Raw genomic sequence first — 13,293 nt, forward strand, 5'->3', positions numbered from 1 at the left:
TTGATGTTTAAAGACAAGCTTCCGTATGAATCCGCCAGTCACTTGCCACAGTTGGTGGAATAGAGGGGGTGGGGGATGGGTCCAGGCTGCTGACAGCCCACAGATTGAGTTTCTGACAGCCCTTAAAAAACCTAAATGGCCCCCCACCTTTTTTTCCTTTTTCCATTGCCCAAGGCACTCTGTTCTGCCACCGTTCATCCGATCTCCCCTTCCATCTGCTGAAATTAACGAATTAATGAGCGGATCCGCTTTACAGTGGGGTCCTATGAATGTTTACAGGCGATTAAATTATAATGCGGGGTGGCTGTATAATTCATGAACCAATTAAAGGAAGTGTTAGTTGATTTGATGGGATGAGGACGTACAAAATGCATTTAACTAATGGGGAGCCACGGGCTGCCGAGGGCCGGCTCCCTCTCTTGAATTACGAAGCTAATTGCTGCACTTTATGGGGCTGTCACTGATAGCCATGCATATTTCATTGTTCTCAAATACTTCAATTGTGTGCGTCCGTGTTGTGGCTGTAATATGGAGAAGCTGGGCCAAATCTGGCTGTAGTTACAGTGGCCGGGCAGTGGCCAGTCCTAGGAACCTGAGCCGGGGCATCGGATGTCTCCGCCATTAGGTGATTAAAAGGGTCAGCATGTGATCACCTTTTGCTTCCCTAGTAACTTTGACTGTTGGCTTCCTGACAGTGGCAACACTGGGGGTTTGACCCCTTTTGGTTGGGGAGGTGGAAGGGGAAGTCTGCACCCCGTGTCCCGGTACTGTTTCCACCATGCCCATTAAAGTCCAGGGTGCAGGAGTCCCTTGGACCACCCAAAGGCCTAGATTCCTCTGGGGAGCAGTTCACCTGGGACACTGCCCAAGTTATGGGATTCCTCCAGGCCTGACTTTGTCCATTCAAGGTGGCCATTCGGGACTTGACTGAGTGCAGCGAGTGGCAAACTTGGACTCAAACACGAAGCTCTGTTATCAGCTCCTAGGTGTGTGCTTAGAAGGAAAGCACAGGGAAGAGCAGATGAACCTGGCATAAGAGTAAGATTAGCCTGGCCCTAGTGAAGAAAAAAAGAATGCTTCTATATTCTGTGGCCAAAGAACAGAGGATGTTAATGTGGTACCTTCCCAGTTGGAGGGCTCTTTCCTCTGGCCTTTAGCTCTTTCGTTCCTTGCTACCTATTATCACCCCCATCCCCTCTGTCGCCTTAGAGGACCTGGGGCTTACCCTGGACTGTAGTACGAGTGTGGATACAGAGTGTGAATGTCCATGTGGGAATGTCCTAGAGTCCTGGTCTCTGACCCCCAGCCAGGAGCTCTTCACAGAGCTAGGCACCAAAGTGGAAGTGAAAGAATTTCTACCATTAGTTCACAGGAACTAAAAATGTTAAGCATTGAGTTACTAATTCCTTTGGAGACTGTGTGTATGTAGCTCATATGAAATCCACATTTCAGCTTAGAAGCCAGAGGAGATAACAGAGACCCATTTCAGAAGATAATCAGTTGGGCTATGACCCAGTGGACCATTGATGGGTGGTTGTGGTCTTGGGGGTAGAGGAGAGTGTATGCTCTCACTCCTCCCAGGGGAAAGAAGGCAGCATCTCTCTGGGTGCCTCAACAATTTCTTCCAAGCAGACACGTGTACAAATATGTGGAGTTGTACCCATCATACCTTATGTTTTTGTTCATTAATCCTTTCTTAAATAAAAAATTAAAAAAAAAACAAATATAGGCACACTTCCCCATGGCTGAATTACTTCTGACAGCAGAAAAGGGGACACAATATTTATGTCTGCAAACACGGGAAGGCTTAACAAGTTGTGGCATACCTGTACTCTACAACTTGTATAAGAAACAAGGGCATAATGGTTATTCAAACAGACTCTCATGCCTGAGACTCCTAAATTCCAGGTTCAATCCCACGCACCACCATAAGCCGGAGCCAAGCAGTGCTCTGGTGTTTCTCTCTGTGTGTCTCTCTCTCTGCATCTCTCTCAAAAATAAAGTAAATAGGGAGTTGGGTTAAGCTCATGTGGTGCAAAGCCAAGGACCGGCGTAAGGATCCTGGTTTGAGCCCCCGGCTCCCCACCTGCAGAGGAGTCACTTCACAAGCGGTGAAGCAGGTCTGCAGGTGTCTATCTTTCTCTCCCTCTCTCTGTCTTCCCATCCTCTCTCCATTTCTCACTGTCCTGTCCAACAATGAAGACAGACAACAACAATAAAACAACAAGGGCAACAAAAAGGGAATAAATACATATTTTTTAAAAAATAAAGTAAATAAAAATTGTAAAACAGTTTTAAAAAATAAAGAAATAAGGTAGATTTAGGGCGTTGAGATTGGAGAGAAGTTTGAGACACAATCTTGAAAAATTAAAAAGAAGTTACAAAACAGCATGTATGGTATGGGCCTGTTTATGTTTAACAGACGTGGTCATATGATTACTGGCCAGATAGGAGTGAGCAAAAGATCAAGGCCAATGAAATGGACTTTTCAGAGCCCTACCCCGCTAGGGAAAGATAGAAACAGGCTGGGGGCATGGCTTGACTTGCTGACAGCCATGTCCAGCAGAGGTGCAATTACAGAAGCCAGACCTCTCACCTTCCGTGCCCCGTAAGAACTCTGGTCAGGGCAGGCGGTGGCACACCTGGCTGAGCGAATGTTACAGTGCTCAAGGACTCGGATTAGAGTTCCCAGTGCCCCTCTGCAGGGGAAAGCTTTGTGAGTGGTGAAGCAGGGCTGCATGTGTCTCTCTGTCTCTCTCCCTATTTCCCCCCTTCCCTCTTGATTTCTGGATGTCTCAATCTAATAAATAAATAAATGAACGAACAAACAAAGATTATACAAAAAAAATTTAAAAAATAAAAATGAATTTTGGTCCATACTCCTAGAGGGGGAGAAATGTTAGGAGAAGATTGTCAGAGGACTCTGAACTCCAATTCCATTATGACCCCAAGAGAAAAGGGAGAGAGAGAGAGAGAAAGAGGGAGAAAGGTGGGGGGGGGTGAGAATCCACCTGTGAAATCTGATAAGTTAGAAATCTATTACTTTGACATCAATAAAAGTATATTTATCTACAAATTTAAAAAAGAATGGACTGGTTCTGGATAAGCATTAAGGAACTCACATTTTGACTGTGACAACATAGCCTCTAGGTCTGGGGACTATATGTGATTGTTTGAATCATGCATACCTATGAAGTGCAAAGGTGATGAAGCACAACAATTTTATGAAAGAGCAAAAAGAAAAAGAAAAAAGAAGGGACTTTTTACTTTATATATGCCTGGATTAATTTTTTTCCCTATGTGAATATACTGTTTTACAATTCTGAAAAACACTTATTATAAGGTCACAAGAAAAAGGTTGATTAAAAAATTTTATTTTGTTTATTTTGGATAGAGACAGGCAAGTGAGATGGAAGGGGAGATAGAGGTAGAGAGAAAAAGAGACAACTGTGGCACTGCTTCACTGCTTGTGAAGCTTCCCCTCTGCAGGTGGGGATTGGGGGCTTGAACCTGGGTCTTGGTGCACTGTAATAACTGTGCTCTACCAGAAGTGCCACCACCCAGTCTTCAAAGGTTGAGTTTTAAAAAAGAAAACCATTATTTTTAAGCTGATGAACCAAAATGATAGTGATAGTGATAACATAATTGAACTGAAATTTTTTGTGTAGATCATGCAATGTACAGGATAGTAATTTTATTTCTTTTCATGGAGCTGGGGCCTTGCACAGGTGTGATTTTATAGTTCTGGGCCACAATTTTATTCAGAGAGAGAGAGAGAATAGTACTCTCCCTTTGGGCCATGCACATGGCAAGGCACATACCCTACCCAGTGAGTTATCTTGCTGGCCTCCAGAGTGGTAACTTATTGTGCCCAAGTGCCAGACAACCTAACTCTATGATCATAGAGTCAGAAGTTTGTTCCACAAGAGTTAGCAGACTGCAGACAGGAAAACACAGATGTTGGTCCCAGAGAAGGACAAATGGGATGATGATACTACATGCACCTTACTCAGGTAGCAGCCTCCCAGTGCCAGGTGAGAAAGTGTAATGACTTAGCACAAACCAATGTCTCTCTGGTTTAGGAAAATCAACTATATTCATTCATTCATTCATTCATTCATTCATTCATTCATTCACTCATTCATGCAACAAGTATTTGTCCAGTGCCTCCTACATACTGGTCACTCACTGTTCCATGTACTATGGATCTTACGGTGAATGAACCCTCATTGAACTTTACTACATGTGTTTAAATACATGTGCACAAAATTAGCTGTCCTTGATAATTAGGGTTGATCCTGCTATCAAAATATTCAAGTACATAGCATGAAAAGACCAGTCTGCAACTAGCAAAGTAAGAAAGAAGATGCCTGAGTTTGGTAGATGTACAGCAGGTTCAGTCAACACTGCTTCATTATAACATGAATGAGGGGAAAAAAAAATACCAGCCTCAGCTAGTTGAACAAAACCACATTATTTGGAGATTTTATTATATGCTACTTTACTTAAAGCTGCAGTTTCTCAGAACCTATTAGTTATGTTGAGGGAGAACTTACTTGGTTTGGACAAGGCAGGTGAAATGCTCCCTAATTTCCCAGGCCAGATTCACCTGCATCTTGGATGTGACTGTGACTGCAGTCCAAGAGGACTTCTATTTGGAGGGAAAAATGCCACTTGCCCTGGGAGGTCTTACCCTTCCTTAGGACTGACCCTGTGCTTGGTGGTGCAGGAGAAGACTCCCCTAATGACCTAGTGAAAAACAAAAAACAAAAACAACACAAAACAAAAACAAAACCCAAACCCAAGAAACAAACAAAACTCAAGGCTAAACTGTTTATCTGGGTTTGCTGCTGGGTTAAACTTCTTAAGTTGATCTTCAGAGGAGGTGACACCTGAGTTTCTAGATAACCTTGCTCCACATTCTTGGCAGCAGACTCAGGTCAGCAACTTAAAACTTCTGGGTTCTGATAGTTGTCTGTGAATTAAATCTGCTATGTGAGTTCAAAAGTCTACCATTTCTAGTGGGATATACTCCAAAGTCAGCTATCTGCAATATTTGTGTGCCATGTCGGGGTCCCCCAAAGCTACTAAACATGGGAACTGGCGACATTGGACCAAATGTTAAGTGGAGGGAAGGAATGTGATAAGATGTATACAGGTAAGACCTATTTTTGCAGAGTTTTTTTAAGCTTTTATTTATTTAAAAAATATTTATTTATTTATTCCCTTTTGCTGCCCTTGCTATTGTTGTAGTTATTATTGTTGTTGATTTCGTCGTTGTTGGATAGGACAGAGAGAAATGGAGAGAGGAGGGGAAGATGGGTGGGTAGATAGACACCTGCAGACCTGCTTCACCCCTTGTGAAGCGACTCCCCTGCTGGTGGGGAGCCCGGGGCTCGAACCGGGATCCTTATGCCGGTCCTTGCGCTTTGCACCACGTGCACTTAACCCGCTGCGCTACCGCCTGACTCCCTTATTTATTTATGATTCCCCTGGTCCTGGCCAATTTTTTCAATCTTTATTTCAGAGAAAGAGAGACACAGAGACAGAAGGAGAGGGAGAAGCATCACAGTAATGCCCCACTGCTTACTCATGGCACTTCCTGTGGGGTAGTGGTGCTCACATATGGTGCTGGGCTCAAACCTGGGTTTTTTTTTTTTTTTTTTTTGGACAGAGAGAAATCAAGAGAGGAGGAGAGAAAGATAGACACCTGCAGACCTGCTTCACCGCCTGCGAAGTGACCCCCACCCCTGCAGGCAGGGAGCTGGGGGGCTTGAACCGGGATCATTAGCCGGTTCTTGTGCTTGGCGCCATGTACACTTAACCTGCTATGCCTACCTAGCCCCTAAGAAACCTGGGTGGGTTCTTAAGCCTAGTAAGGCTGATGTACTACAGAGTGAGCTACTGCCTGGTGCCCTTTCCAATTTTCTATTTGAAAGATGAGGTGGGGTGAAAGGCAAAGAGAAAGAGAGACACCTGTAGCACTGCTCCTGTACTCATGGAGTTTCTTCCATACAGGTGGGGGATAGGGACTTGATCCTAGGTCTTTGCACATTAGGTAACATGTGTGCTCTACTGGGTAAGCCACCACCCAGCCCCTCTGGGGCACCTTTTATGGATATACATATATCCAGACATTAACATTAACACTGATTATCTCTAGATACATATATATATTTTTGCCTCCAGGGTTATTGCTGGGGCTCAGTGCCTGCACTACAAATGCACTGCTCCTGGAGGCTATTTTTTCTCCTTTTGTTGCTCTTGTTGTTATGCTTATTATTGTTGTTATTGCCATTGTTGTTGTTGGATTGGACAGAGAGAACTCGAGAGGTGGGGAAGACAGAGAGGGGGAGATAAAGACAGACACCTGCAGACTTGCTTTACCACATGTGAAGCGACCCCCTGCAGGTAGGGAGCCAGGGGCTGGAACCTGGATTCTTGTGCCAGTCCTTATGCTTTGCGCCATGTGCATTTAGCCCACTGTGTTACTGCCTGACCCCCATCTCTAGATTTTGGAAACATAACTACATTTTCTTTAAATAGGATTTTTTTTTTTTTTGGTCTCATATGGGGGTAAGGAAGGGGAGAGAGGGAATGGCAGAGGGAGAGAGAGAGAGAGAGAGAGAGAGAGAGAGAAGAGAGAGAGAGAGCAAGAGTGAGCCAACTATCACTCCGGCACATGCAGTAGTGCTAGGGATCCTCAGTCATGCAAGTTTTGTTCTGTAAATTGACTTATTTTCCTGGTCTCCATAGCTACATTTTCTAACCTTTCCACATCAGTGGATTTGTGGTATAATACAATGTCTCAAACACACATCCACAATTACCCCCACACCCAGGCTCTCTCTCAGCTACTGGGAACATGTCTGTCTCTCTCCTATTAGAGCCTGTGGCTTCCTGTTCCTTGCCTCCCATCTTTTTCTTCTTTTTTTTTTTTTTTTTTGCCTCCTGGGCTTGGTGCCTGCACTATGAATCCACTGCTCATAGAGACCCCCCCACCCCATTTTGTTACCCTTGTTGTTGTTGGATAGGACAGAGAGAAATTGAAAGAGGAGGGAGAAGATAGAGAGGGGGAGAGAATAACAGACACCTGAAGACCTGCTTCATCACCTGTGAAGTGACCCCTTTGCAGATGGGGAGCTGGGGCTCCAACCCGGATCCTTGTACTGGTCCTTGCATTTTGCACCATGTGCGCTTAACCTGCTGTGCTACTGCCTAGCCCCCCCTCCCATCTTATTCTTGCTGCTCTTTCTCAGTCAAGTCTTAGCTTAAGTGATGCTTCCTCAGAGGCTCAGGCACTTCCTCATCCATGGACTTCACCTCACCCTCCACCATGTAGAAGCCCCATGGATATTATCCTTTACTCTTGGGTCACTGTCAGCCCCTATCTTCCAGGGGGAAATGCTTTAGTCACTGCTGGAGCCCCCAGATGAGCAACCTGTAACATGCATCTGTGGAAAGACAGGTCCATGTGCTTTCTGCCCTCACTGGTTGACTGGCTACGGAAGAAGGGCAAACGCTAGAAGAAGAAGAAGACTGGTGGAAGAGCAGCTGCAGAGTGCTCTACATCAAGAACCGCGTGTATCAAGCTGGGGAGATAGCATAATGGTTAAGCAAACAGACTTTCGTGCCTGAGGATCTAAGGTTCCAGGTTCAATCCCAGCACCACCATAAGCCAGAGCTGAGCAGTGCTCTGGTCTATCTCTCTGTATTTTTCTCTCATTAAAATAAGTAAAAAAAAATTTTTTTTAAAGTTGCATGTATTCTGGGAGGAAGGAGCCCATATCATTCTTTGCCTCTTTTGTAATCAGGAGTCACATGCCCAGTTCACCCAAAGTCACTTGCCAAACTCACCCCCAGTCAGTGTTCACACTCCTTGCCCACCTCCCCAGCCCCATGAGTCCTGGATTTTCTTCATCTTCCCAAGCCACTGACGAGACCCTGATGGTGGGTGGGCCTGGGCCTGCATGGCAGGGCAGTGGCACTCATCCTCTGCCTGGCAGCAGTGGGAGGGGGGTCCTGAAATTTCTGGGAAGGTCTTTGGGAAGTGTCGTTTTTGCCGGGCTGGCTTCGCGGCGGGAGACAGAGATGACCAGGGACTCGTGGCTGAGCTGAGAACGCAGTTCAATCTTTATTTACGAGTGGGGATGCAGTCCAACAACCTAATCACAACACAAATCTGTCCTGTCTCTCTCCTACCTCCCTCCTGAGGTGGAAGAGTCAGGAACAAAGGAAATACATATGATAGGGGGCGGGGAGAAGAAAGAAGCAGGAACCAGCAATGACTAAACCAAATGTCCCAGAGGCAGGGGGGGGAAGACCAAACCAATATTCCGGAGGCAGGGGGGTGCCCAGCCAACAGTGAATGTGCAACAATGAACACATAGCAAGCAACACAAGCGAACCCAATGTGATGATAAAAAACAGAAGGCTTCACAAGCAGAATCCAGAAGCATACCAACAGGGAAGTAGTGAGTAGGTTAGAGGTACTCATGTGCTGTGCTCTTTGAGGCCCCACTGTACTTAGCTGGTGCGTGAGAGCTTTTGGAGAGGATGAACTGTACTCCAGGCTAACGTAAACTCATGAGGACCCACACAAACTCAGCAGGGAAGGACCCTTGAGTGGCTCTAAGACATATTTGTTTCCTTGCTGGGGGAATAAAGGCCATCTTCTCTCTGAGTGGCACATGTGCCTCCCTTGCCCTGGACTCTATCCCTGTGCAGAAAGCCAAAGGAATTTGTTACTAAGAACAGTAAGCATTTATAGTACACAAATAATTTACTTAACAAATATTTTGCAACTCCTTTCCCTCTCATTCTTTGCCCCATTTTCTGGAGCAGAGCTCCACATCCCAGGATCCTCTAGCACAACAATACAGGTTCTAAGATACAAAATGAGTGAGATTTGGTCCTGTCTTCCAAGGTCCTCTTTTCCAGGAGTCTTTCAGAAGGGGATTCCAGGCTGCTCCATCCAAAAAAGTGACTCCTGGTATGTGTGTGTGGCTGGGTGTGTGTGTGGGGGGGGGGGGGAGGTGTCTTGGAGCTCTCTATACCAGGAAGTCATGTTGGACAAGAAAACAATTGAGGGGGTCAGGGACCCTGCAGCATTCAAGTCCCTGACACACAGTAAATAGGAAAACCTGTTTAATATTTCAGACAACCAAGCTGTAATCCAAATATCCTAGAATGACAGTGAGAACTAGCTCTTGTCAGCTGAAAGCAGGAAAAATGCTGATAAAAATACCAGCCAAGAATGGCTAATCAGGTCAGTTGCAATGTTTTAGCCATAAGACTTTTCTCTTTCAGTGGTTGAAATAATATGGAATCAAATTGGAAAATATTGGATCATTATGTGAAACAGGCAAGGCTGGAGGAGGGGGAGGAAGAAGAAAAGCTGCACTTTTTAATGTTCCTGGAAATGTCTGGCAGCACCAGAGAAGGTCATGGCCAGGGGAGGGAGAATTTGGCCTTTTCTGCTGGAGAGCTGGTTTGCAGGGGAGAGGCTTCTGATACAGCCCACCATAAGGACAGAGCCTAGTGTTGGCTCCTCATTTGCAGGCTTTCTGGTCATCTAGGAAATCTTGGCCTTCAGAATCCCTGTGAGTCAGTTCCAATGTTACAGGTCTCTCTTCTCGAAGGCCCTTTGGCTCTTCTTGGGCTCTTGCTGCAGCAAATTAATTCAGAGACTACAGCAGGCTAGGGGTATCACTATCTCCTCACATACCCCCCCCACACACAACTTTCATTGCACACCCAGTGCACCTCTGGGGGGACTCAGACTGACACAGCGCTATGTAGCTAGTTGGGTCCAGTGAGTGCTCTACAGTGAGGCTCCCCATTCCCCAGCCAACCACACCTCTGCCCCCTCCACTCAGATGTCTGAAGAGCAAATGGCTGGAGGCCTGAGTAGAGAGGATGCAGCTCTGAGGGTCGTGTAGCCCTCCACACTTGTCAAATTAACGTTTGCACGCTCATAAAACAGCTCACTCAAGATCATTACCAGCCTGACATCCATAACTCATCAGATTGGTGTCTAGAGAATTCTGCCTGGCTGATTTTCTGTTCGCCTAACTACTCTACAACTAAATGCTTTACAAAGCTGTTTCTTCCCGCCCCCAAAATATTTATGCTCTCAAATGTTTATTAGACTCTCTATCATGATCTAGATTTTATGAGCGCTCTATACCAAGTGTGAATTAAGTACATAATCTCAGACCCATCAAATTCCAGTTTGGTCCTGCATTTGTCTCCATTATGCCACAGCAGTTGCCGTGGGCTCCTGGCAGATTCCAATGGAATGCAAGTGGCCAAGGGCAGCCAAAGTGATCTGGAAGCAACCACAAGGAAGAGGGAAGAATGTAGTCACTGACATCTTGGAGGACAAAGGGCAAAGGGCAAAGGGCAAAGTGGAGGGTGCTGCCCCACCTCCCTAAATGCAAATAAGCCATCTCGGGTCCACTCATCTCTGAGAAAGGAAGGCCATCATCAAAACAGTCAGAGGATGAATGGCACCAACTCACAGAACCACAGGGCTGTGCCTGGGGCTGGTTGACCGACTCAGTCCTATCTGTGAAATACCAAAGGAACAGCAATCCCCTATCCCCCCCAACAGAAACAGTAGCCACTGCAGTTCATTATTCACATGCACCTATGCTACCGCATCAGACCTAGTAGCAACATTGCACAATGTGTCATATTAATTCTGCTTTGCAAATTAAGAAAACAAGATTCTGAATGGTGCTGTTACAAGTAAGAGGAAGACACTAGTTCCTGCCACTAGTTTTCCTTGTGTTCTCACTGCTAGGAACTCCTCCACAGCAGTTCCCCCCACCTGCCTGGGGGTGCTCAGAGCTAATTCCATAGTTAGTTCAGGTCAGCTCCAACCTGCTGGCTGCTGTCTCCCCTTCTGACTGGGCCTTCCCCTGCAGAGTGAGTTATCTGTAGTCCTGTTCTCAGTCCCAGTACTTGCCACATGCCAGCAAAATGTCCACTGACACGGTAATCAAACTTAGGTCTCAGACCTCAAGGCTCATATTTTTTAACAGGAATCACATGCCACTTCTGGAAAATACCATGACCAAGCCAGCTAGTAGTCGGTTCCCAGGAGAGTTAAGTAGGTCTGCCTCCAGAAGAGCTCTAGCTCATGCCCATCCTAGAGGAACATCCATTCTAGCAAAGGGTGGATGATTAGAAACATAGAAACAGTAGAAACATCTGGGATGTTTCTACTACCAGGAGACAGGACAAGCAGTTCAAGCTCACAGTAGAATTTTTAGGCTTAAGGCTAGATGCTAGGACCCAGTCTCATTATATAAGTCATAGCCATCACACTGCACACAGCAGAAACTGGAGGCTTAGCTATATCCAGCTCCTCACAGAGGGAATAACTTTTTTCATGACTGACCTTTATGTTTATTTGCCTGTAATGCCTGTAATGTCACAGTTGTCACTCGAGGCTCAATAGACAACACTTAAAATCTGAAATAATGTCACTGCTTAAATACTCTACATAAAATTAAAAAGATAGCTCTCAAGGGCAATACAACCATTCTTCAACATGTAGGCACACTTAAGACTCATCACTGATCCTAAGGAAAAAAATGCTCCTAGAATTTATTAAACTATTAAGTAATAAAACTTTAAGTTTCAAGATGTCAAATCCTTTCGCAGGTAATACATGCGTAGTGAATACAATGAACGGAACCACTAATCTTCATGTGAAACCACTAACCTGAAGGTGAAAGACAAACTTTCCAATGTTGAGATTGGTTCACAAGCCATAAAAATCACCCATATACAATTGATGGGGTTTAGTATATTCACAGATAATAGCACAGTTAGCCTTTAACCCAACTGTGCTATTATCCTTTATACATTTTGGATACTAACCCTATACTGGTTGCAATTAACCTATCCCACCTTTGAGTCTACTTGGCTGCCTTTTGAGGAGCAAAAGTTCCTAATTTTAATGTAGCCAAAATTTAAGAATCTTCTGTTGTTGTCTATGCTCTTTGGTTTTAGTTTAGGGAGATTTCTCTGTTTCAAGATCAGCAAGATGGGCAGGAGAGAAAGCATAATGCATAATCCCTAGCACCACAATAAACCAGAGCTGAGAAGGGTTCTGGGTTTTCTGTCTCTATCTCTCTACTATTAAAAGAAAAACAAGATCAGAAAGATAGTTTATGTTTTTCTAGACATTTAAAAGTTTTGCCTATCACTCACAGCTTTTTGTTTTGCTTTGTTTTTAAATATTTGCAGTCCCAGGTGGTCTCCTTTGGTATTCCTAGTTGACCCGGGAGAGGAGAGGAAACACAGCTGCTGCTGCTCTGTAGCCCCACATCCAGAAGTCTCCCCTTAAAATATTTATTTATTTTCTCTTTTGTTGCCCTCCCTGTTTCATTGTTGTAGTTATTATTGTTGTCATCATTGTTGGATAGGACAGAGAGAAATGGAGAGAAATTTACAAAAAACATTCAAATGTCTAGTCATTCCCATTGTCAACACTCTTTCTAGAAAATAAAGGGAGGGGTCATGGGGAGGCACATCACAGTACATTCATTAAGACTAATAGGTATAACATGAAACTCAAACAGAATCTAAGAAAAGTTACAGGTCAGTATCATTTGTGAAGATGGTGCCAAAATCTGAAAGGAAATTCTGGCAGATTGTGAAGTAAACCCTAAAAAGTAGATTTCCTTTTGGGTTTGCAAGTGCTGAGTTTAAGCTTTAACTATCTTAAAGTACCCACTTCAAAGAGGCGGGTGTCCACTTCAAAGAGGCATTTACTTCAAAGAGCACTATAGCTGGCTAGAGATAAGTGAGACTCTGGGTTCAAACCCCATGCTCCACATAGGAGCACCCAAGGATAGCACCAGGGCAACTCCATGAGTGGCGGCACAGTGATTTAGGATCTCTTTGCCTCTCCCTCCAGAGAAGGAGAGGGAGAGGGAGAGGGAGAGGGAGAGGGAGAGGGAGAGGGAGAGGGAGAGGGAGAGGAAGAGGATTTAAAAGATTGGTTAAGGGAGGTGGCTGAGTGGCATCATGGTTGCATGAGGTCCTGGGTTCATTCCCCAGAATCACATTAAAAAGTGGGAGAGAAGGGGAGGTAAAGGTCTAATCAATCAACCACAGGGCCAGCCATCCCACTAAAGAAAGAGTGAGGCTAACTTTCCCCACTGAGGCCACTTTGCTTTAGAGATTTGATTAACTTTAATAAACTGATCATTTGAACTTCTCATTTTTCTCTTTCCATGCTTCAGCTTTCTGCCCCTGTGTTTCAGATACGCCATA

At 44.9% G+C, this 13,293-nt stretch overlaps 1 protein-coding gene across 3 annotated transcripts in view; it reads right to left on the bottom strand.

Annotated features, from left to right (window-relative positions):
• The window catches only part of AK8 (adenylate kinase 8), a 180,191-nt gene that overhangs the window by 20,873 nt on the left and 146,025 nt on the right, over positions 1-13,293 (bottom strand). The gene's annotated exons all lie outside the window — the stretch shown is intronic.

This window comes from Erinaceus europaeus, chromosome 10 (assembly GCF_950295315.1).
Source record: "Erinaceus europaeus chromosome 10, mEriEur2.1, whole genome shotgun sequence".
Lineage (NCBI taxonomy): Eukaryota > Metazoa > Chordata > Mammalia > Eulipotyphla > Erinaceidae > Erinaceus > Erinaceus europaeus.